Genomic DNA, 26,052 nt, shown 5'->3' on the forward strand with positions numbered 1-26,052 from the left:
AAAACTTTGTTATTCAGATAAAAGCAACATATGGATATATTTTCTCATTTATGCTTACAAGAGCAGATGTTTCTGGCAACAGAAATACTTTTATGGACAAGCTGGATATTAAATTTGGAGGAGAGGGAAGCTATTAGTAGATTCAGATTAATTTTATTGTTGACAAATGCCAGGCAATGCATTTATACAACTGGGCTCTAAATAACATGCATTTACTCAGGAGAAAGACCTTACTATTACCACAGACAATTTAATGAACATTGCTGCTTTCATATCCTGACAATGAAAAATAACACAAAAATACTAGGGTGCACTAAAAAGTGAAAGCACAAAGTAAATGACTAAATATTCTGAGTGACATGAAGCATTCAGCTCATGCTATGCCTTTTCCTGCAATACTATCTTACTTTTTCTATAGCAAAAGGGAGATGGATTCAGAAACAGGTAATGAAAATTACGATTACAATAAATATCCTTCAGGTTTTGAACCTGTGTGGGTGTCTTAACTGCAGCTATCAAGTGAGGATTCTGGATTTGTGGGACTGTGCAGTATTGATCACAAGCTAGTTCACTTTTCTGTTCAGCCATAAATCAGACCTGTGGCCCAAAAAAAACCAAATAAAAACTGAAATGGAAGTCTAGAACGTCACTGAAAGACGATGGCAAATTTCCACCCAGATCAGTGTCTCACAGTTCAGAAATATCTCTTTTGCAAAGAGAGCCCGAGAACTCATATCGCTTACCTATTCTCGTTTAGATATCTAGAAAGGACAAAGTCATTGAAATATCTCTTGGGATATTCTGAAAAAAGTAAAAGGCTCAGATTCCTCTTGGAAGCCTGTTATTGCATGTGCTGTGTTGTAGAGGACACTGGAGGCTTCGGCAGACCCATTTTTCTGGAGCTGCCCTGAAAATTTGCATCTTATGTCTCTCCTTTCTCGGTGTATTTCCACAAGGGAAGCTCAAAGGCCTACTTCATTGTGCCAGCCCTGAGGCCTGATTGCGGCCTGTACCTCAGTGCGCCACGGGCTTCTGGCTCCACAGCAATGAACCCCTCCTACAAAACTATGGCTTTTTCCTCACAACAGCCACTTTCATAGGCATTTCACTCGGCTTGAGTTCTTTTAAACATGTCTGAACTCACCACAGTTTCCCAAACTATAACTGAAAAGGTTTTCTTTGTATGCTTTAGGCTTACAATTTCCTCTCTGAAATGCTCCTTCCAGGAGATCAGTCCTCACCTGTATTCGGCCCAAACATGCACATACAAAAGCAGGCAGAGTGCACCTCAGGCACCTCGTGCTGAGCATAAGTTCTCTGGGACTAAACAGAATGAGCACGAGTGTTCCAGAACAACCGAAATAAAAGCATCTCTAAACTAGTTTGCTTCCAAATATTCCATACGCAGAAAGTAAACACATGCATGAAAACAGGAAAACCAAACTGAACAAAAACATTCAGAATTTCTTTCTCTCTTTGTGCACATATGCGTGGAAAATGTATATGAAGTTTTCCTCCTAGACCAGATATACCTGAAATATCCACCTAAGAGCATTGCAGTATATGAACTTTTAGTGACAAAATCAGAAAAAAGGAGTTTGCCTTAAAATTGCTATGTCAAAGACTCACTGCATAAAATCCAGAGGTGGTGTCTTCTGGTGTCTTCTTTCCTTTATTAGCTCAGGAGCACCAACAAGTCTTCACACACAAATAAACCTGTGTGAACAATAACTTAAGATAGTGTATGTACAAATATGAAAGACTGGCTTCCATAGTTGCTGGCATTTCCAGTGAGAGGAACCACTGCTTCCCTACCAACAAGTGCCAAGAAATGAGAAAGAGCAATACATTATTTATAGGTAAAGATAGAGAAACCATGGAGATAGCTGGTCGAATAGTTCCAGTCATTTGGAGGGAAGCAAGAAGGTTGCAAAAATTAAACAGCTGCACAAACAAAATTCACTCAGGTGACCAATAAGGGCTCACAGAAACATTCACCTAAAAACCTGAAGATATTTTCACAGATTCTGGTAAAATGCTGATCCCATTTCAGCTCCAAGAGACTACAGTGTCTACGTTGACTAAAGAAAACTGCCTACCACGACCACAGGACTTGTTTGACTTCAAACACTGATACAAATATCTCTAAAACAGTAATGCAGCATTACTTTCATTTTTATAGGAATTACTAAAAGGAATTATTTACAGATCAAAAATGATTAAAAATAAATCCTTAAATAACTGCATGCTAACAAAAAAGTTAATGTTTTGCTTTATTTTTTTTTTTAATTTATTTAGAAAATGTTTTAATATGCCACAACTTGCAACTTCTGTGAAACATGGATTTATCAAACACTTGGGCAAGTAGGAAAAGCTCAGCTCTGCAGTTCAAATAAGAATACATTTTGGTGCTTGTTGTAGAGTCTGACTGAGAATGGACTGGCAAGGATGCTTCCCAAACATAACAGCCTCCAGCAGAAAATACTGTATTACACTGTTGTATATCTATTGCACATTTCCTTTAAGGCATGAGATATATTATAGACCAAAGACTCTACAATAACATGTAGGCAAAAACCAGCTCCTCTTCTAAAGCTGCACTGTTAGAAACTTTGAGCAACAAAAGCTATAAATTTGAAAAATCAGCAAAAAGAATGTTCTGAAGTTAAAACCTGAAGATGAGAAATGACAATACCCAACTATCAAAAGCTCAGAAAAAAAGATCAATGGCCAACCTCAGGAGCTATATTTAGCTCCACATCAAACCTTGCTTAGTCTCCCAATCCAAGAACTCTTTTGCAAAGAAGAGTAACAAGAAATTGAAATCTTCCCCTCTTACACTACACCGGTAAGCAAAGACATATGCCAGGTATAGGTGCACCGTGCATGCATCTGCAGCATTTAGAGATGTATAAGATTAAAGTACACATAAATAATGTATTCAAGAGGCAAGACAGACTGAAATCAATGGGCTAGATGCAATTCTGGGAGTAGAATGCAATACCCTTGCTCCATATTTGAGTAACAGAGGGGGTGTTGTGTAAAACATTGGCAAAATGTAACATCTTGATGCTATGGACTTTGAAACCTTGCTAAAATGCCAAGGAAAATTCTACTTTGTAAGCACTATAGGGAGTCTGAGTAGACTGTCTGTGAGGTGGCATCTAGGTCTATATCTCAACATTTTATGGACAGATACCTGAAAACCTGATATTTTAGAACAGGGAAACCTACAAGTGCACAACCTGAACAATTTTAGTGTATTCTGCAGTCCCTGTCAAGTTTGCAGAAAAAAAAGGTTTCAGTCTAAAAACATTTATCATTATTTCAAAATAATGTCAAGAAGTTCTCTAAAACTCCTCAGTCATACATCATTCTGTGTCCTACAGAGGATTCAGGTGGCAAAAATTGAACAAAACAAAAAACCAAATCCACTTTTTCTGATCTGAAAGATTCTAGAAATAACACTATATATCAAAAAATGGAAACTTTAGAGATGGTATCATAAACAAACAAACAAACAAAACAAAACCTTTATTCACCAAAAGTGAATACTTTAAAATATGATGTATTTCATGTTGCTTCATCTGGGAGTGCATTTTGCTCTGGGATTTTCAGTTCTTTCTGTATATCTTCACAGCCAGAACTCAAATCCTGACTGAGCTAACAATAATTACCGTGGAATAGTTTCTGTTTAGCTGTTTTGCTCTCCTTCAGAGGCAGGGCCTCTGCCCAGCCCTTTGCTTCAGTTTCACCCCAGTCTTTCCATATTGCTCACTGGACACTTACAGGCATCAACTCAGACCTCTGCAATCCAACAGCCTCCAATTTCTTAACCATGGAGTACAGATTAGCCGTGATGGCTCTAGCCCTTCAGTTACGCTTCTCTTTCATTCTCCATGTGTGGTACTAGATACTCACATTTGAGCATAAAGCGAAGCTGGGAGATGCATATCCTGAAAATACTGATATACTTTACCTTCTCACTGCACATAACAAATGCATATATACATAGGTACTTATATAGTAGCGATGTGTCTATGCATGCTTCAGCGTGAAGTACTCCTTTTGTCTACTCCATAAACTTTCAGCTCTACTCCACACAGATTTCTATCCAAACAAGAAAATGACGGTCTGAAAGACATCATGGACTTCTACGTTTCCTTAGCTGCCATATTATCTTGTTTTTGAACCATAACTTGAAAATCAAAATGATGGTACATAACTAGTATGCACTTAAGTTTTCTCCTTATAATGTCACCAATCACTGTCCGAAAAATAAACCTAATCAGAAAACTGATCTCAAAATCAATACAGGATTAAGCTACTAAAAGTCTTTAACCTTAATTTTTCAGAGAAATCAGAGGCAGACCATCGAAGTCATAATGGTACTGAAAGTCACATGTTATTTGGCTCTCTTGGAAAAATCTTTCCTTCTTCCTTTATTTCTTAAAAAGTAACACATTTGTAAAAGATTGCAGCCCCTTTGTTATACACAGCATCTAATACTGAAGCCTGTGTTTCACAAAGACAATAATGCATTCAGGATAACATCCATTCCAATCTGTTGCAGAAATCTCAAAAGCTTTCCATTAGGAGAACCACAGAGGTGTCAGAGCTCCTACAGCTGTCGTGGTATCATTTCCTGCTGAGTGCTCACCAGTCTTCTGCCTGCTTTTTCCGATGATTTCCCTTCTGCCCAGGTTAGCTGTTAGAGCTGATAAATCAGATCACAGTTGCTCAGCTACTTTCTTACAGCTTTAGTATTGCTTGCAAGGCTACGAGACTGGAAATTAGGTTCATATTTTTATCTTTGCAATAAGGCGATAATATTGTATGCATTATAGGATTCTCTTTCACAATTACAACCCCATTAATGTTGTGCTAAACTGAAAACCAAACAGGAACCCCTTCACCCAAAACCCATAGCTTGATCTCTTCCAGAATAACTTCAGAATTCTGTTATTGGGCGTGACTACAGAAGAAGTTTTTCATGGTCAGGCAAAGGACAGGGGATTCTGCTCTTTGTACCAGGATAATCCTCCTATATAAGCCTTGAAAAGATCTTTTATATTTCCACCAATAAAACAGGAAAATATTTGTCCTGATCCTCCAGAGCGGCTCCATCCCTTCAACCACTATTTACAGCTCCTGGATGCTACAGTTGTAAGCTTCATACAGGTGCCTATTAAAGAAACCCAAATGCAGGTTTTGGAAAAGACAGGTGCAATGCAACACAAAGCTCATCAAATCAGTTGCTCTTGGGGAAGTTCACACAGTGGTATTTCAGGGTGTTCAAACTGCACCAAGAACTCAGCAAGTATCCTGAGCTATCTGCAAACCTACGGAGTAAATACTGCCCCCATATAAACAGTAAATATTGTCTATTTATTAGTGACATCTTGATTTTAATTTAAGAATCACCTTGATATCCAGTTGCTAAATGCATTTGTTGTTCTGAAAACATTTATCTAATTAATATTTTTCCGACTCCTGTCTGAAAAAGATTTAAAAAAAAAGATTTGAGATAAAGCTCTAGAAAAGAGAGTAACTCTTTGAGAGAATTTCAATACAAAGCATCACAAACAATTCTCTGGTAATTCACGTGTGCACAAGAGGAGAGAACTTCTCAATTTTCTTTTTAGCCAGCTGTACTAAACCTTACACAGACAAACAGAAAACTCCAACTCCGTTGCCTCTGGCAGAAATAATGCCTCAGCTCTCTTAGCACCATCATCCCTTTGGTGTCTGGATTCTAACACGGCTCCCAAAAGCTGATCTCCTCCCCGCACATTACAGGCTTATAATAACAGACAACCACAGCGTGACAATGGTGGAGGGAAGCGTGTTAGATGGGGCAGAAAAGAAAGACTTCATTGAATAACATGGATAAAAAGCACCTCTCATACAATGAAGTAATTTTTCTTAATGTTTTAAATAAATGCCGCTTTTCATTCCTCCCAAATTGCATTTATAATATAATTAGATGATTGCTGGGGGCTTCATATAGCTGAATTATAGGGTGTCTCTTCCACATGAAGGTTTGTGAAAGAGTCTCTGTGCTTCCCTTTATATTTTTCTAACCACCGACAGGGATACTCACAAGGCATTCTATAATTCAATTACAACTATCCTCTGAGAAACATATAATTTTATAGAAAGAAGATTTAAGCCATCATGTATCCATTTTTTTCCTGTTATGAAAGCATTTGTCTAAAGTCTGGTATTAAATTTAAATAGGTCTGAAACAATCTTAACCCAATAGTTTTCAACTGTGTCATTTGACAGCTGTCAGACTGGCACAGCCACCCCGGGCTTACTTTTAACTGAACTTCTGTATGGGCTACGTCCACATAGAGCATTCCTGTATGGAAAACATCACTCGTGGAGTTAATGACGGGTTGTGTGTGCGTGTAAATATAAATATAAGCGCTCATTTCAACCACTATGAAACTAAATTTTACATAAATACACACACTGAACTGATGCAATGCAATTTAACTATAACATCTCGTTCTTAGCTGCTGTGCTAATATGATACCCTAATTATAATAATAAAGTCTGAGCCAGTAAGAAAATATCATTACATTATCAAAATGCTTCCACATCATGTGCGTTTTTCCAGGCACAGAAGTATCAGCTTATAACAAACCAGGAAGTACTTCATACATTTTTTTTTCTTTAAGGAGGGATACAAATGTTGATTTTAGCCTAAAACTAAAATAGTACTAAAAGGACAAGGCCCACTCAGTTTTCATATGCTTAGCAGCATAGGAAAGCCTAACTAGTGCAAGTAACTAGCCCAAATAAGGTCTACATGCCCTGATATACTAACAAAATATCCAAAAACTTGCAAATCATGGGGTATTTACAATGACTGCATAGCCTATAGCTATGCTAAAATTTAAGATGCAGAAGGAAAATAGGTTTATATTTGCAAATCATACCCAAAGTTACTATCCATTATTTTTACTCAGTATCAGCTAAATGCCAGGACTAAGTTTCTCACGTCTTTTATTTGAAACCCATAGCAAGCATTTAAAACTAAATCGTATCAATGTACTTTATATTACTGTTTAAAAACCTTAATCCAGAATTATTGTCCTAAAAAATCAATAGTTTAAGATATGACTTATATTTCATAGTACAAATATTCTATGCCTCACAAAGCTACTACAAAATTATTAGAAGAATACATTTTAAACTTGATCTTCAGCTTGATCAAATAAAAGAGGATGGAAAAATGAGTAAACTGTGAAGTAAAAAATAATGCAAGTATTCATAAATACACAATTCTGAGAAGAGCAAAAGAGAGCAAGAAATCTGCTCCCAGGTCTGTAATGCTTTGACACTGATAAATCTCATCCCTTTAGTAGGGACGGGACAGTTTGCTCACCCCAGAGTAACCAGGGCTCTCTAATGTCAGGGACTCCTTGTGGCAGGCATTTGAATTTTTTTCCAAGTTAGAAGGGAAACTACGCTCACCTGGCACTTATTATAAAAACCACAGATCTGGAAGGAAGGATGCTCACTGTTGCTCAGCTTGTGCAGTATACCAATGGACTTAGAGCCAAATTCCAGAAACAGGTAAATAACATTTGTGTTCTTGACAACGTGCCCTTGGTAAAGTCTTTTCTGATCTAGTATCTTGCAGTTACTTTAACCATCAAGCCAGAGAGCAAGAATTTTCACCATTAATACAGACTGTTTTGCTTAGACATAACAAAAAATACTTTTGTGTATTTAAGCAATCACTTGTGGTTTCTCAGATGCCACCTGAAATGGATTCTGAAAGCCTCCCTGGGGCACAGAACCCCAGCTGTACCATGCAGGGAAAACAGACCCCATGCATTTTCAAGTCATCTTTGCTTTAAGTTTGTTTTAGCACTTTTGAAATCTGCAGCCTCAAAGCAATCTCTGACTCATCTCTTTCTCCAGCAAATTCAAAACAAGCCATCAGAATAATTCAGCTGCACCACGGCAGTTATTTTCTATTTCCTAGAATTTCAAGCATGACTGCATGGCAGCCAATGCCAAATGCTGATTTTTGTAAGGGTAACCACTAGCTACCTAGGGAAGTGAAGAAAGTTGCCAATTGACATATCATATTTCATCTATCATAATTTGTCAGCTAAAGCCAGGAAGGGTTTCTAAAAAGACAATCTAGACAGTGCTTCAAGAGCTTCAGTTTCAGCTAACTCTCACAGTTGACAAAAAATAGGTCTTTAAAGCTCTTTCAGACTTCTGATTAAATCGAGCAGATACAGTGAGCCAGCCCACAATTATTTATCCATGAGGATGTTTTCTGGATCAAGCCGTCTACAATGGTGTTACAAATGGCACTGCAGTAACATTGGATTGATACTTAGAATTAGAGGTGAATTTATTTACCGTCATTTCGCAAAAGAGACTGCATTACCATAACTTTCAGCACACAATACAATTGTTCTGTTGTAACAATCTCAGCAATAAACATACTTCTTGTATGTTTTGTGCAATTCAGCAATGAAAACATCCAGAGTTTTGTGCAAATTCAACAAACATAATATCCACAATAACTAAAATATTGACCTAAATCAAAATAATTCCAACAGAAAGGCATTTGAAATCTACGATGCAAGCATAAAGAGAATTAAAACCTTTGCCAACCAATCCATATCTGCATATTCCAATTTACACTGAACAACAAATATCTCATGAACTTCACGAGTAAACAGAGTATAAACCATTGCACAGGTTCTGCAGTGAGTAGCTACTGTTGCACTGATTCTCAAACAGAGATCAAAAAGCTTTATAGAGAAATAAGAAAAAGTCAATATTCTAGTTAGAATATTAACTCTGTACCTGCAGATGCAGACAGCTGTCGATATTTTACATTCTCTTTAATTTGGATGATTGCTGTTCATTAGCAAATTTGGGTGGTATGCAGTAATACTCAGTTTTGGTATTGCTTTCCACTTTTTTTTTTTTTGCATTGTAAACCAGTACAAAATATCACATTGATAACAATCTGAGTTGTAGTTTGAGCTGTACATAGAAATAATGTTTATTTCTGCAATGAAGGCAGTCCTACGTAGTTTAGCTGCAAATACACTTTCATCTGAATTTTGTCATTTAAGGAAAGCTGTCCAGGATGCACCCCTCTAGCTTCCGGCTCAAGCAGCACGTTCGTCTCTCCACTCCGTCACATGCTGCCCATGCGACCTTGCGCAAATCACTTTTCAACGTGCGAGACGGAGATAACAGCCCTTCTCTACATCATAAGAGTATTTGGTGGATAAATATGTTAAGGAGTACAAATTGCAGGGAAGCTACAATCAGAAAAACTTTACATATAGAGATTAGTCTCCGTTTACACAACAACCCATTGTCAAATTCAGGTATAGCAGGAACAGGCAGACGACCAGGAAGAATTATTTCTTTTCTTGGATTTCCAGGTGCCTCATAGCAACAGCAACTAGTTTAATTTTGTGAAGATAGATATTGTTTTGACACTTGTGTACAAATCAATTTGTTGATGCCTTGAAACCTGACAAGGCCAAGCAGTAAAAAGGGAGGCAGACTGTCCCAGGTGGACCTCCGCTTCCCACTCCCCTTTGCTCAAGGACTGACCAGGCTATCAACTTTAGCAAGTGCCTTTATTGGCCTCGATTTATCTGGGACTCACTTATTTCGAATAGGTCCAACCTCCCTGCACTTGCAGCTGGGACTGCACAGAGGAAACACAAACACACACACACAAACCAAACAACAACAAAAAGATATTTCTCTGGATTCAAAAGGTAGCATCGTTAACCCAGGAATGATGGATTTATGATGAATCCTTGGATTTATCTTTGCAACTGGTCAGAGCTTGGCAGCCATGTCAGGCCTAATGATAACCCAGGTCCAGTTTTGAATAATTAACATGAATAAATTTATCTGAAGAGCTCTAGTTAGATCTCACGGTCTACCAACAGAAAATAAGCAGGAGTATCCCAGATTTTTCTGGGGCATAGATGTATCTCTAGATCCATGGAGAACAGGTCTTCACCACCTCCAGTTTGTGATGACGATAACAGACACAAATGGATTCTGTCACCATCCTGCCTCCGGCTGTGGTCCAGAGGGCACTTGACACATGTAACAAACCTTAGTATTTCACTTCCTTTGCTTACATGACAGGGTCACAGATATGCTGGGCATTTTCCACTGTGTCAGTACTATAGCATACGAGTGCCTCCTTAACAGGTGACTGCTTACCGCAAGATATCTTACAGGCCATCCAAGTCATCTGTGTGAACACCAAAGCAGTCCATTACAACGACTGAAATGTCTTTAAAGATAAAAATGCATTTGAGAAAGATGTAAAAGACATCAAAACCATGCTCCAGATTTGCTACCAAATGCCCTCCCGTGGTTCCGCATTTCCTCTGTGCCGGGCCCCATGACATGGAGAAGCATTAGGTTGGATGTTGTTGGCGAGCTGCCTGGAAATCCACTGCTAAGAGTAAGGACTTGATCGCTTGATGCTGCCAGAAAGAACCATGGGCTAACATAGGGAGCCAACTTGGATGGAGGGAAAAGATTAGTACGAGGGAAAAAAAATAATGGGATAACTCACCATGCTACAGGCCTTTAAAGAGAAACTTGCTGGAAAGAAAATACCACATCAGGTTTGTTTCTAATAAGAAAGTGAGATTACGCTGGGGAGCCCTGAAGAGGAAAAACGCTAAATCTTTGTGACACTGATCCTTGGAACACAGCAGAATAATACATTTTAATACGGTGTTGAATTTTAACAAACTGCAAAGGCCTTGTTAAATGTTAAGTGAAGAAACAAAAAATTATCATTATTTTCCAGTTTGTGAATTCCTCATAACTGATTTTTAAGAGGGAAATAAAATACACTGATAAAAATGTAGTAGGCAAGTGAATCAGCAAGGATCCTGACAGTTAATGAATAACCAACAAAAAGGCATAAGCATGCTCAGATTGCTGTTGTGACAAGTCATATCTAGGACCAAGCCAAACTAAACAGAATTCCTCTACTTTCTATGTATAAGATGTCTTAAAGAGATAAGAAAAGATAGTTTTATTTCTGTGTAAATTAAAACTATTTTCAAGGGCAAATCTCTTACATGCTGTAATACTTCTATGAATATCACACTGGCTATGTTTGCAGAAAAAAAAAAAAAGGAGTATACAGCATTTCTTTTAAAATTCCTCATTTACAATTTTCCTACAGCTTCCAAGAACGGTCAAAGACTAAGTAAAAAATAACTGCTCTTCTATAGCAAGCATACAATTAAGGCAGTATTTGTAACTCCAAAGATGTCAGTGTCCGCTGTGCTGAGTCTCATTTACAAGCCTTTCCCTTCCCAGAACACAACAGCCCATTCTGATTGCGTAGTATCCACAAAAATGACTAAATATTTAACCAAATTAAAGCAGATTATTGACAGAACAGATTTTATGGGGCTTGACACAGCTAAGGGCACTTAGCTTATCAGGAACCAGTAAGAGTGGGAGATTGATGCTAGGAGAGCAGCGTTAAATGTGGTTAGAAGTCAAAAAGCTGTGTGGATGCTGTGGGCTTCCTGGACACCTCGGTGGAGAAGGCACTAGGTGGTGACACCACACCTACCTGCCCAGGGACACGCTCTTCCCATGGGAGCCCACCAGACCCACGGTGCTGACGTCTTGGGGCTCTCCCTGCTCCCCCAAAGCTCTGCCGAGCACAAGCACCACCATCGAACCCACTCTCACAGCCATCCCTGCCCTGCTCCTTCCCCACCACCTGCTTGGCCACCCAGGAAATAAAAATCATCAAGATACCTGAACTGAGCTTTTACTCAATGATAATCAGAAATCTCAGTACTGCTGTACGTGGTTCGTAACAACCACATACATTTTTATTTTGCTGCCAGTGTAAAAATGAGATAAACTTTGCAATCTACCTGATGACAACAAGGAGGAGGTCTTTGAACAGGACTACAAAGTAATCTTCAAATAAAACGAACAACAAGGAAGCATGCCTCAAAACAGGTAGATCAAATGCTTTCATTAAACTCACACTAGTATTCTTTCATAGATTCATTTGTTTTTGACAATTAGTTGATGATAAAAGCATCTTCCAAATCTTTCAAGGAGTAAACATAAGAATAAAAAACTCAAATGAAATTCAGTAAACTTCCCTGCCCCACCATCCACATATGGTTGAATCTATGGCAAGCACCATGGCACCTGGTCTGCAGCAGTATGGGCTCGCTCTACGCAAACAAAACAAAATGCTTTGAATCCAGCAAGCCTCCCACTCACTTGTCTCCTTTTCAGTCCCAGAGGTTCATCAAATCAGCCTATGACAGATAAGCGAATCTAGGTAGGAGGAAATCAGGGCCTGTTTTCATACAATGAGAACAAATAAACACAGGACTGGCCGGCTAAGAATCCGGGGGCAAAAACTACGATGAAACCATAGAAGTCAGTCAAACAAGGACTTCAGTCAAGCTGTTACGATGTTGTTATCAGCATTCAAGAAAATACTTGTGGAAGTCCAAGGCAAAGCTGCATTTATAAGGAACTAAAAATTATGTTTTTGTAAGAATGGAACAAAATACTTTATTCTGTCTCTATTCCCAAATTTACCAACTGTATCTAACAATTGGACATGTAAAACTAATAAAATACATGCCATTTAACATATGTCTATCATCAGGTATAAAAGCCCATGAAGTTAACATCCCACAAATTTGACTTTGTTCCCAAAGACAATTTCCTTAGCAAATATTAATAACTTTGCCATCATGAATGTCATGATTATCACACTCACAAATTCTCTTGGAGAAGATGCTGGAAAGCATTACTATAACTGGGAACACATTGACAAATACACATTACATTTTGGAATGGAGATTTTTTTCTGTTTGTTTTACATTAAGCAACAACCTTTGTAGTCTGCCCAGAAAAGCAAGCCTATAAAGATAAGAGCAAATAAGCTGCATGCTCCCTGCTTGCCACCTCATGCCATCTTTTTGACTATTTAAAGTCCTTGAAACGCATGGCCAGACTGAAGAAAATGACTTCTTTGTATTTTTCTGAAGATTTAAAATAAAACCAGAAGTCTAGAGAAAACGTGGGGGAAAAAGTCAAAACAACTACTGACTACTACTGCTACAACCAGCCATTTTAATGATTTCTTCCCAGCAGCAGTTAGATAAGCAACAATTTGAAGAGTTTGTTGAAAAGAAAAACTCAGAAGAGGTAATAGGGAACAGAAATGTTTAGGGGGTTAGATCTATCATACTTTCAGAGTGCTTATACTCCTTCAATACAAAACCTGACTGGGAACATACGCAGGAAGGAAGATATCAGCCATGAACATCCAGCACTCTCCTCTCAGAAGCTTGGACTGGAGCCCCAGTCCTAAGCCTAAGATACTAGGGGAGGGAGGATGGATAGGCGGAGGGAAAAAGTTTCATCCAACTCATAATGAAACCAACTGGAGTGCTGATTGTTGAGTAGAGGGTGAGTAATTTCATACATACGTAGCACAAAAGTAACACATTAACATTACAAGGCACTTCTGGGTGCCGTGAGCTCCGCAGAATCCATCCCTAGTAAGAACTGAGCTTATCTGTAAACACTTACGGGAATATTCTGAGACTTGTGCTCTTCTGAGTTAGAGAAAAAGCACCCAAAATGGGGGAGAAAGACCATGTGCCTATTGCACTAACAGTAAAGCAAAGCACAGGCCTATTAATGACAGATAAAATAAAACACAACATCATTGTTTAGGATGGCCATTTTCCCAGAAATATGATTGTGAAGGGAAAATCAAGTGTTCTATTTCATGTTCATTGTCACTGTAATATATTGTAATCACATATATATATATATTTATCACTGAAGCTTAAATGGAAAGGAGACAAGGAAGAACTTGGTAGAATTTTCATTTCAAAACTATTCTTCTTGGCTTTCAATTACTCTGGAAATATTCCGTTGTTTAATAAAAGAAGTAAAATAAATACTGATACATTATTCTTCAATAGTAGAAAAAGAATCGGTTAACCAGCCTGAACCCCAGCTGGCTGGATTTGTTATGTATTAATGAATTTCAGCTAGTAACACATGAACACGGTTGTAAACTTTCCTTCAACCCTCTTCTGACTCTTACCCAACTCAGACTCATGCATTTATCACAAGATTCCTTGAAACTATAATCACAGCCTTCACTGTTGTTCAAATTTACCTCCCCTTCTCATTGTTATCAGCCTTTTCCCATTCTTTGCAAGTTTTTGAACAAACTTTGACATTCACAGACTGCACAGCCTTATAATATTAGTAGGAAGATGAATAATCCCCAGTTCTTTTATTCTTTAGTCCTCTGCCCCATTGAGGGGCAAAGAGAGCAAGGCTGAGGCACATCCTTACCAACAGATGCTGTCTCCCATCTTCATTCTCACTCCACAGTTACAACACGTAAATTCCTAAGGCATGAAAGCAGCTCAGACCTCTGATCTCTTTGCCCTATGTACCAAAGAGCAACACTGCATTTTCTAATTCAGTGTTTCGATTAAGGTATTCACAACGTTAATTACTTAAAATAAGCACAACTAATTCAGTGCACTCAATAAACACACACTTTTCTAACTGTTAAGGCCAATGAGAAAAAGACAACTGGGCCTTTCAGCTGTATCCCAACAGCTCAAATTTAACTCAAGCATCCAGTGCAAGCTAACACATAAAACAGCAGCGATACTGGGATTTAGACGACCTTTCTTTTATTCACAGCACTGCTGTTTAATCAGAACATGACAAGGATCAAGGCACTGATTGAATGGTTTTATCCAAAAGCCTTAACTACCAGCGAACAAAGGGGCACAGACACCCGCATTAGCAGTCATCTCTGATTTAAGCATAGACATGGGGGGGGTCAACAGACAGGCGTCAGCACTGCTAATCTGGTTCTTCTTCTAGATGCAGCAAGTCTACAGGTGGGCCGAGGTGACTCAGTGATGTGCCCACAGAGCACACAGGCTGGGCCCGTGTGAGGCCCCTCACCTCTGTGCTCCACCTCCTATGCGTGCCAAGGTGGAGCTCTGGATTTAGGTACTTTCAAGAAATGCCCCAACTCAAAATGCTGCTGGAAAGATAACTAATATTTATGGTTTTTCTTAGAGAAAATTATTAGCTGCAGCTGGGTATTCTGGAGGGAGAAAGAATCCTATGAGCACTGAATGTGGGTTTAAAGTATAATGAAAACACCTAATTTTGATGTTAAGCTGGCTGGTCACTAATTTAAAAACAAAAAAAACCCAACCAACCAAACAAAAAAAAACCACAACTCCCTACAAGAAAAAGCTTGACATAAAACATGTTGAAAACTGACAGGGCTATTCCCAGAACAATTATATATATACATAAAGCATTAAAGAAAAATATAAACGAAATAAAAAAACAATGACAACTACGTAATACAAAAGCTGTAACATTTTTTTTGTTTGGAAGGGGCCTCTGCAGATCCAGCATCCTACTCAAAGCTGGCCCAACTTCAAAGTTTGATAAGGTTCCCCCCAGCCTTATTCAGTCCAGTTCTGAGACTCTCCAAGGATCCTACAGCTTCTCCAGGCCGTGGGTCCCCAGCTCCTTCAGTGCCCTCAGGAAGCCTGTTATGCTCATGTTCCTTGTGGCCACCAGCCCTTATCCCGGGGCCGTGCACCTGAGAGCCACCATGGCCAAGTGGGAGGCTGCACGTGACAGCCGAAGGCAGCCTTCCCTCTGTCCTTCCTCACCTGCTTCACACTGCTCCCACTCCTGAGCTACCACCGGATGCTTATGGAAGTTCCTGCCTACCGGTCTGCTAGCTGAAAATACTATTGAACAGATCAAAAATGTCTTCTTTTGCTGCTTCATATATTGCAGGCCCAATCTGTTGTCCACTAACTTATTAGTTATAAGAAAAAAGGATGAAGCCTTCCTTGCTCTGTGATTCCTGGCAGGCTGATTATTTTTGTCCACCTGAATGATTTTCTTTCATTTTTTAAGTAGGAGTGGATGAAGGTCTGTAAAGTATTTTTATTTCTTCATAACACTCTGTGTTGTCAAAATGTCTCTTCTGATGAAAAGGACAAAATCAGGTATATATCACCAGATCTTGCACCTAACAGATTTGGCCTAATAATAATTAGACACAAGTGTGTATTTATAGGTGCATATATAAGTACAAACATGACTCATTGCATATGGGTGAGATATCTGTTATCTCCTCTTTGACTATCAATCTTTTTCCACAGAAATACAATAGAAGAGTGAAAAGAGTAATCCAGATCCAACTATGTAAAATAGGAACTTATTCCTAAAAAAGACTGACTATTGCAGTCAAACCTGATAAAATATCTCAGCCCACCTCCTCCCGAAGCAGAACCAGCACTGCAATTAGATCATCATTTCCAGCAGCCAGTAACCGCACTGGCATTAGACCTCCTGTTTACAGAGTAACCTGCCTGGGGAGCAGCTCTGGGAGAGCTCCCAGTGGATCCACAGTGAATCCTACAGGTCCACCAATTTGAATCACTTACGACTTCACCAGTGAAGTCTAGAGCATACAGTAAAAGCAGGTTTTCCTTAGTGACTGAGAATTACCGTAATATTTTAGCTACATTTCAAGACACACACAGAAATTTACTGGTCAAAACCATAATTAATTCTAATAAAATGATTATCTAACAACAGTAAGGTTAGGAAAATGCTTAAATAATGTTTGCAAATAACAAAGCAAAATGTAAGTAATATGTTAGAAAGAGTATTCAGTAATATAACTGCAACTGGGACAATCAGTAGGAAGCCCTGAAAAACTTATTTCAGTGTCTACAACCAACTAGCTATGGTGTTAAGTGTACAGTGCAAAGAGCTGTTGACAAAGAATAGCTTTTTTATTTTAAATTTACAGTAAGGTAAGCATTCAGCCAGCAATGAAATCCCATTACCAGCAGAGTTACAGAAACAGAGCTTGCTGCCACAGTGAAGGGCCAGAGGTGCCACGGGGCAGCCCTGTGCCCTGCTGCTCCCCTCCCCAGGATGTGGCCCCTGGTGATGCTGCTGCCACAGCATCTCCGAATGCTTTAGAGGTGACTGGATTCCAGCAGGTTTGGAAACATAACTCACACTGCTAGGAATGTTTATCAACCTCAGTGAGAAAAAATATTCTGGCTTGTAAAAATAGTTAATCTTTCTTTTTTAATTCACTAGAGCAGAGTATGGCAGAAGATTTTGCATGAGACACTAATGACAGACTAAGAAAACTAAACGAAAAACTTTCTACCTCATCTCCTCAAAGTACCTCCCTGTATTTCCCTTCATTTTTTCCAAGGAAAAAATAGGCATCTGAACACAAAAATTGTTTTCAAGCCACTATTTATATCATCTTGTTGTTGTAGAGAGAATGCCTTTCATGTGTTTTATATTCCATACCCTTTGGACAGATGGCTGCAGCCCCGACTGCAGGGCCATGAGGATAACAGGGGGCCAGGAAGACCGTACAGGTGCAAACACAGCACACAAAACACAAATTTAGCCTGTGCTAACGGGGATGTTATTGTGTCTTTCACAAGCCTGGAACAAGGTCAACCCACTTCAAATCCCCAAGAGCACATTAATAGCTGTATGTATGCAATTTACAAATAGAATTAATAACGTGTGCACTAGAGAAAACACAGTGTTTATAGGAAATGTAATGCACTGCACAGGCTTTTCACACACTGAATGCAAACACTGCCTTACCAACCAGGAAAGTGCTCTTTCCTCTTCTTGCATTTAGATGAGCAACTTGTTAACGGTGCAATGAAGCTCTAGGACTTTCAGCAGTGCTGCAGGAGGAAGAAGCTTAACGCTCCCTTCTAATTAAATTAATTAGTAAAACCTGGAGAAGGGGAGAGGACAAAATTTTAATCTCTATAAAAACCTAAGCAGGGGTTAGGCATAAGAGAAGTTGATACATCCAAATCAACAACCCCTTCCCAGGACAGCAAACCTGACAGGCAGGGCTCCAGTTTTCATAAGGTTATGTGGCTACTAACTCATCAGCTGGGCAACATCAGGAGAACGAATTCTCTTCCCACAGGAGGCCTGGTTTTCTGTATTCGTGTTCACCCCTCCATAACAACTCTCTATTTCTGTTAGTATTATTGGTGGTTCTAGCAGAGATTTCAACAGAACTGGTCCAAAAAAAATGGTAACCCACCACTACAAATGCAACATTCCTTAAATGCAACATACTTAGTAACTGACATTGATCAATGTTCTGAAGGATCCTGCTGGAATTTAGATATGGAACAGAATGCTTCTCTGCAAAGTCACCCTGACTGATGAAGCAGTCAGAAAAATATGGCATGTTAAGGGGATGTTTCTTTGACATCCGGCAGAAGAGGAGCTCCCTTTCACATCTTAGCCCCTTCTCTCCCGAACCAAAATATATTCAAACAATTCCTGCGCTCCGTTTCTCACTATCAATCTGGCAAGCTGAGTAGTAAATGCCATGGTACCATATGGTAGAAGACAGCTGAGATATAAACGTGTTGTGTAATGTCGGTTCTAATGAGTGATAGAAATAAAACTCGGAAGAGCTAAATATCTGGCTGAAGCATCAAAAAGCATCGAAAATTCACAGTTAAAGATAAAAGCCTATTTTGTAGCCAATGCCAAATACTTCTGAACTGTAATACTGTACCTTACAGACATGTGGTACCACTTTTGCTCCCTGAAGCAGCCTGACTAAAACAAAAGACATATTCCCCAAAACTCCCAGTGATGAGCTCAGTAATGCTCTCAGCTGTGCCTAATTGCTCAGTGCTGCTACAAGAGAAAAGGAATATAAACACATACATTTATCTTTCTCCATGTGAGCACAGAGATGAATGGAAGAGAGAAGAGCTAGAAGTTATTTTCAGGCTCTTCAGTGCAGTTTATCACATATATAAAAATTCAGCTTGAAAAAACAGATAAAGAGAAACAGAGAAACACTTAGCATTTGAGAAAGCGTAGGTTTTAAGACATCTCAAACATTGTAATTATACTTTTGTTCAACATCGAATATATCACTGACAATCCAGGCCAGAGTTTCTTCCAGCGCTAAAAACACAGCAAGGAAAGTTCTGTTCCCTCTCCACTTTTTTTTTTTTTTTTTTCTATAGCTCCAGCTTTCTAGGCTGGTGCATTACATGCAGTGCTGAAAGAAATCACTCTTGGCCATCGTGTGCATTTAGCTGGTAACAGCAACTCGGGCTTTCAAGCCAGCTCCCTGGCACGGCCCCCTCACTGTGCTCCGTGCTGCAGCTGGGCACAGCATGGCACAGCCCAGGCTGCTTCTGCACGAAGCTAAGCTAGCAGCTAACCTGAACGTACCTCCATGCCAACATGGGCACAGCCATCATGAGCTCTGACACCATCCACTACTTCAGTGGTTGGATCTGACTTCTTAGGAAATACAAATATTTAAGACTGGAATACATTAGATTTCACCCTCTGGATTACTGACCGACACTTTATACAAAATTTTTGCAACTTAAAATCATAGTTTCAGTCCCAAATGTGTGCATTTACTGTTCCTGTTTAGAACAAAGTCATAAAGCTTATGTAAAGAGAGAGTTCCTGTGTCAGAAACACTACCATGGACAGCAATCTTGACTTCATGTTCTGGTACTCAGAATTTGGCCGTTCATTATTTCATTATAAATGACACCAAACACAATTAGCCACACTTTAAAATTCAGTAAATTTCAGTGAAATATCTGAACTGTTACAGCTTGGCTCAGAATCACTAAATAAATACTGCTGAGGAGACGTATCCCTGCAGTTTTGCTGCCAGGTAAAAAGTAGAAACAAGTTTGGAGGATCCTGTGCCACTGGGAGAAGAGCTTTATGCTCTGGCCCTAAACTCCAAAGAATGTATCAAGCATAACTGCAGAGTGAAGGGGCAACAAGGAGAAGGCAAAAGAGTAAAATAAAAGCAACAGCTTCTCCACAACATGTTCTCTTCAAACACCCCGTATGCCTAGATTAACGATGCACCAAACAGCAATAGCTTTCCCTTAGAGCCATCACTTGAGAAGAATTTGCAGACTCCTCTCCTAGCAGACACTGCACATATAAAGTATGAGTGATCTGAGTCAAACGGTTTACAAATCAAGAATGAGGCAAGAGACAACAGATGAATACGGCAAACAGATGGGAAAAGAAAAAGGAAACAAATAATGAGACAATACTGATTAAAGGCAGCCTCGGAACATAATCTGAAGTGACTGGGGTTAAACATTTTGTAGATATTTTGAGTGCAGAGCTCTACAAAGGCATTCGAGGATGATGAACTAACTTGGCAGACATTCATGGGCAAAGTTTTTTGTTGAATAAAAGTGACAGAGGTGATTTTCTAAACACTTTACTAGAGGGAAACAAAGCTTTGCACAGGTTGATTTGGGTATGAGTTGTCTCCTGTTCTAGGCTACAGAGACTGAAAAAAGAGAAAAGTCAACCAACTTACATGTGATGAGGCAAAACAAGTGACTCAGAGTAGATGCTGGAATGACAAGCCAGAAACCTTGTTTTTGTGGAACAGCTTTCAATGGCCATAAAGGGAACGTGATAAGGGAAGCCTAGAGAAAATGGCCACAGCGGTCAAGAACAACAGAACAAGGTTGAGATTTTCCCTTTCAGATGAGTGATTTTATCTCAGAATGCAACTACAACAGCACACTCACTTTGCCAGTGTGGGTCAACCAGAAGTAATAAAAAAGGGCCTGCTGCAGTGCTGAGCCTGAGCTAGTAAACTCTGCCAGATGCCTTTAGGCAGAATGCAATAGCAGATAGGAAGAAACAACTGCTGAACTTGTATTGTCAAGACTGCCTGGATAAAAGTTGTTTGAGGAGAAACAACAATAAGAGAAGTTAGGGAAGGCAGTGAAAACTCAGCTGTAAAGGTAAGAGGAGGAGGGATATCAAAGAAAGGATTAGAGACAAGCAGAAGATCAGGAAAGGGCTGAGCCATGAAAGTCCAAGGAGGAAAAGGATTTCAAGAATGAAATGTGGTATGAAATGTTAAGGGCATGAAATGGCTTTCAGAGGATAAATGGGTTTTGTTCTGACCTTTTCTTTGGTATTACTGCCTAAGCAAAATAAAAGTCACTCAGCATACCACCCCCAACTACCTTTATAGGACTCCTAACGAACTACCAAAACACTCGGTCACTTGAAGTCCTCCCAATGAGGTTTCTCCCAGTAGCTCCCTACTTCCAAAAAATTTTATTAATTATTAGACTTCACAAAAACAAGCTTGAGAATGTATTTGTATTCGTACTTACAGCTCCTAGGAGCACTAACGTGGAAAAACAGCAACTGACAGGACATAAAGGCGCCCATCCCATTCAGCTTCCAGTGACCTCAAACACTACAGAACGACTACACTGGTCCTCCACCATGGGAGGATTCAGCAGGAATTCCACACGACACTGACAACTATATTCTGTCACCTGTATAGGCTATTTATACCCAAGAAGGAGTAAAATAAGTGAAGGCCAATGATGTTGCTACATAAAAACTGAGGAGCAGTATCAGCCCATGTTTTAATGTTTTAAGATATCTTTTTTTTTTTTTCCTCTCCATACTGTGAACAGTGGGAAATAGACTTTGAATTAAGGGAGTGGAGAGCAAGACTCAAACTACGAGATGCCTTTGTTGCTTGAGCTGAATTTTATTTTTTTATATATATATATATACATACAGATATGCACACACACATGCAAATAGATGAAGCTAAGTTTCTTTTCTTTTTTTTAATAAAAAATATAATTAATATTTTATTTTCTACCCAGTTACTCTCCTATAGGGTAGGAGTGCAATGAAAACAAAAACACCTAACCCAATACTGGCCTCAATATCTAATTGTCCAACCAATTTGTCAGGAGTGACTTGACTTTTAAAGGCAAGAAGACGCTGAACCTTATCCAACTTTGTTAATTAATAGCCTCCCTAGATAAATTCCTTCTTACTGTTGTACTTGATTACTAAATCTCTCTGCTTCAAGGCAACAGATGGCTTGAATACTTCCAAAATTAAAAAGTCCAGGACTGTCTGCGTTACGACAATCTAAATTTAGTCAGATTCTTAAGTATCAATATTATTTTTTAATTGAGAAACGAAAAAGCCATGGATAGCTGGAAAATTCACTCTTGCAAATTTCTGAACAGTTACAAATTCAGAAAATTATTTTTATTTTTTAATTTATTTTATTATTATTATTATTTATATCAGAAAGTTTCAGGATAGTAATTTGTTGACCAGCACTCAGAATGTAAACAAAAGCACCAGATCCTTGACGCCAAATCTGAAACCGCTAAGAAAAAAATGGGCCAATCACAGCCTTCTGTTAAAATTGTTCATCGCACATTCTCCATCATAAGAAACTGAAAACACTACAAACCATCAAGTTTTCAGTTCGGTATCTTCAGTTGCACGTCCCACTTTTAACTGCTTCGCAACAGAAGGAGACAGCCCTTCTGAACTGACCTAGATTAACTGTATGGTTTAAACGAAGGCTACAGTGACCATTTTCTTTAGGTGACTGTACCCTGGAAGACTGTAAACACACACCGCTTATTTTCTCCCATGTCAATGGCATTGTGACCTAAGGGTCACCAAAGTCAGCACAAATCTTTTAATTGATTTGAAAGTATGTCTTCTGACCCTCGTGTTGCAAAGATGTGCACAGACAGATCCTTGCTTCAATGACTACACATTTTTTTTTGTAGAAGTAGGGCTACTAAATACAGTGGCTGATTCTTTGCAGCAATTTTGTACTTCATTGCATAAAGTAAAAGGTTTCTTTATCAAATTACACTAACCCCATAAAAGAAAAAATCGAAGTTTCACAGGAATTAGCGTTTCAGAAGCCAAGTGCTAAACAAACAGGTAGGGTATGAGAACTCCTGGCACAGAACGAAGGTCAAGACTGCTCACGATAGCAGTTTTGAATATATCACCTCGACTCATTTATTAATGATTTTATAATAAACTTTAAAGCAATATTCTTATAATGACTGTTTTTAACTCTGTTCAATTTTCCTCTAGTGTTTCTCATATCCCATGCTTTGTATCACGTTTTAAAATGTTTTCAAATCTTTGAAATCATTGGGCTTGAGACTTTTCCGATCACTTCATTTTTCACTACAGTGTTGCTTCTGACTGCATTGTGCTTTCTCCAAGATTAAGGCACAGCAAAGAATTCATCAACATTTCTATTACACTAACTTTTTTTTTTTTTAATTTCAATTTCCAATCCATTCAGAAGTGGCTCTTCTAAGAGCTGAATAGAAGGACCATCAGACCTTGGGGAGCTGAAACTCAATTAGAACTGCGTGTCCACTGCTGTTGGGGGAGGAGCTGATCTACATGTGGAAACCCCAACATAAAATCCTCCATTGGTTTATGGAAGAAAAACAGCTTTAGTCTGTTGAGATAGTCACTGTGAGAACATAAAACTTCTAATCTGGATTTTAATTAAAAATGGGGAAAAAATGCACTTTTTTTTTCCCTTAAATTTTCCTAGAATGCACCTCGTTATCCCCAAAAGCATGGTATAAAATCTATCATAAAATAAGAGTATTTATGCACTGCTGCCAAGAAGAGTGACAGTTTCCTGACAGTTTTACAAAACAGATTAACAAAAGAAAAAAAAAAACAAACACCAACACTGAAATTGAAATTTGGGAAACCAAATACAGGTACTCACAGTTACCTATCTGACTACTAAAAAAAAAAAAAAAGGTAAAATATTTGCCTAAAACATTACCAAATTCTTCACATGCAGTTATTTCCTTCCCAGAAGGTGCAGCTGTAGAGTTGCCCTCGACATGCAGGGTGTCCTGCCAGCCACATGTAAATACAGACACGCTGGAGTCCCACTGGCACCTCGGGTTTAACCGTGCTCCTACGAGCATGGGCAGCATTGAGACACTTGGTTTTCAAGAAAAGCTTGAGTGCTGCAATAAGCGATCCCGATGGGATAGTACACTCCTGCTTCCCTTAAACTCAACTGTCTACTGAAAGCGAGTCTAACATTAAAGGTACTCTGGCACTCTGCAGGAGAGCAGGGATTACTTTTCTTGTAGGAAAAAACATCCCAGCGCTGGGCAGGAACCCCCCTAAGTCCTGCAGCTCCTATTTATAGGAGCAGCTCCCCTGAAATGTGGGAAATCACAAGAGACAAAAACACAGGCTCCCTCCCACAGCTATGATCAGAGACTGATCCGTTAAGTTTGCATGCATGAAGTTACCCACGTGCGCTGAAGGTTTGCCCTTCATTTAGAAGAGTGTATGAACCCTTTTGGGCTAAGTTTACTACTTACAACTCTTGTTTTGATTCAGAAGTCAGTAAGCCAACAAAATTACTTAATTATTTGATAACGATGTAGCTGTGAATTAAAGTAATAGCAGCTCTAGATAGTTTGCTATAAAATAGATGCTCAGAAGCCCTGACATGATTTATTTAAACATAAATTCCTAAGTGCATGCATATGACAAAGTATGTAATTCAGAAGGACACTAGATATACTCAGTGAAATTATTTCTCATTTCAATTCACTTTCTGCTGTCCACATATTTAAACATATTAAAACTTACTTCATTTTATGTCTGCATGCTTAATTTTCAGAGATAATTACTGCACACAAAACTAGTTTAAGTATAATAACAATAGACTATCATAGTTATCTTGCCATTTATTTGAAAATACATTATTCCAGGAAGACTCCTCCTGTGTCACATTTAATTGCCTTTGAAGATCCTGCCATTTGAATCTGTCTTCTGGAACATGCATTTCATCATTACTTTTTAGCCTTGTTACATCAATCACCACAACTGCTACAGAAGATTTCTGGGCTGTGAAGTGATAATTTGTTCCAGCGATATTAATGAGGCAAGCAGTGGTCTTGAGGGAGGTGACAGCCCATTGCTTTACCGACAGTAGCAGATTAAGGTGTTGCACTATACGTGGTTTCAAACATACACCGGAGCCTTCCAAACATCGGGCGTTATGTCTCACGGTACTTTTGCCAGCCTTAGTACCAACTACCCAGGGGGTGCCGGGGCGCTCCAGCTCAAGGAAGCCGCACCAAGGGTCGGTGGCACGGGGCTGGGAGCGCCACCACTGAGCCAGAGGGACATGGGCTGTTGGTGCTGCGACGGCATTCCCAGCGTGTTGCTGCAGGAAGCAGTGCATCTGGAAACAACAGATGGTCTGCGTTTAAATGGGAGCGAATCGAGTATTTTAATACCCACACATCTCTAATTCAGTTCTACGAGTTTGATTTCTGTGTTTTCTCAGATTATGGAGTGTTACAGGACCTGTATGACAGGCTTTATCCATATTACTGTTACTATCAACATTGCCAGCTAAAACCCTAATGTTGTACTATCTTTATCTGTGAACTCTGACTTAGCCATATGTGCACTTCCAGAAAAGCAGACTTGCTCTTTAAAACAAAGCTTCAACCAGAAATTTATATGAAATAAAATGCTATTCATTACAGGCCAGATGCTCTACCACCCTGACTCATTCATGATCACCTATTTAGCCTTTTGCACTTACTTTATGGTATACTTCCGCAGGTACACACGGTTCTACAAATACAGTTTTAATAAAAGAAAAAAAAGGAGAGAGAGAGAGAGAACGACTCAGGAATCCTTTACACATATCCTTTTCATATAAATGCCTCAAGCTCTTAACTGATTTTTACATGAGAGCTACTTACAGGCTTTCTAAAGAATAATCCTAACCGTGCATGATTTACATTTACACATTTTGACTCAAAGGAGGAAAGAGGATATGGCCATCTGTGTAGCTTCAAAGCCTTCTGTGGATAACAGCTAGAGCTACCAGCTCTCCCAGTTACTAATGCCAGATTGAACCATTTGTAACTGGTGCATAGGGAATGGCTGGCTAACAGCTGGAAGATAAGCTTCTAGAAATAAGACTGCACACAATTTTTAAGCAGAAAGCACAATTATTTTCTTGATTATTAATCT

At 39.1% G+C, this 26,052-nt stretch overlaps 1 protein-coding gene across 4 annotated transcripts in view; it reads right to left on the bottom strand.

Moving 5' to 3' along the window:
- Positions 1-26,052, bottom strand: part of TENM1 (teneurin transmembrane protein 1) — a 332,069-nt gene that overhangs the window by 275,050 nt on the left and 30,967 nt on the right. For 2 of the 4 annotated variants that reach the window (XM_083797990.1, XM_083797989.1), the window contains exon 2: positions 1,630-1,716. The exons of the other annotated variants lie outside the window; for them this stretch is intronic. The gene's annotated coding sequence lies outside the window, so the exon portion shown is untranslated. The remainder of the gene's footprint in view (positions 1-1,629; positions 1,717-26,052) is intronic. 4 annotated transcript variants of the gene reach the window in all.

Source organism: Anser anser (assembly GCF_964211835.1).
Source record: "Anser anser genome assembly, chromosome: 13".
Taxonomy (NCBI): Eukaryota; Metazoa; Chordata; class Aves; order Anseriformes; family Anatidae; genus Anser; species Anser anser.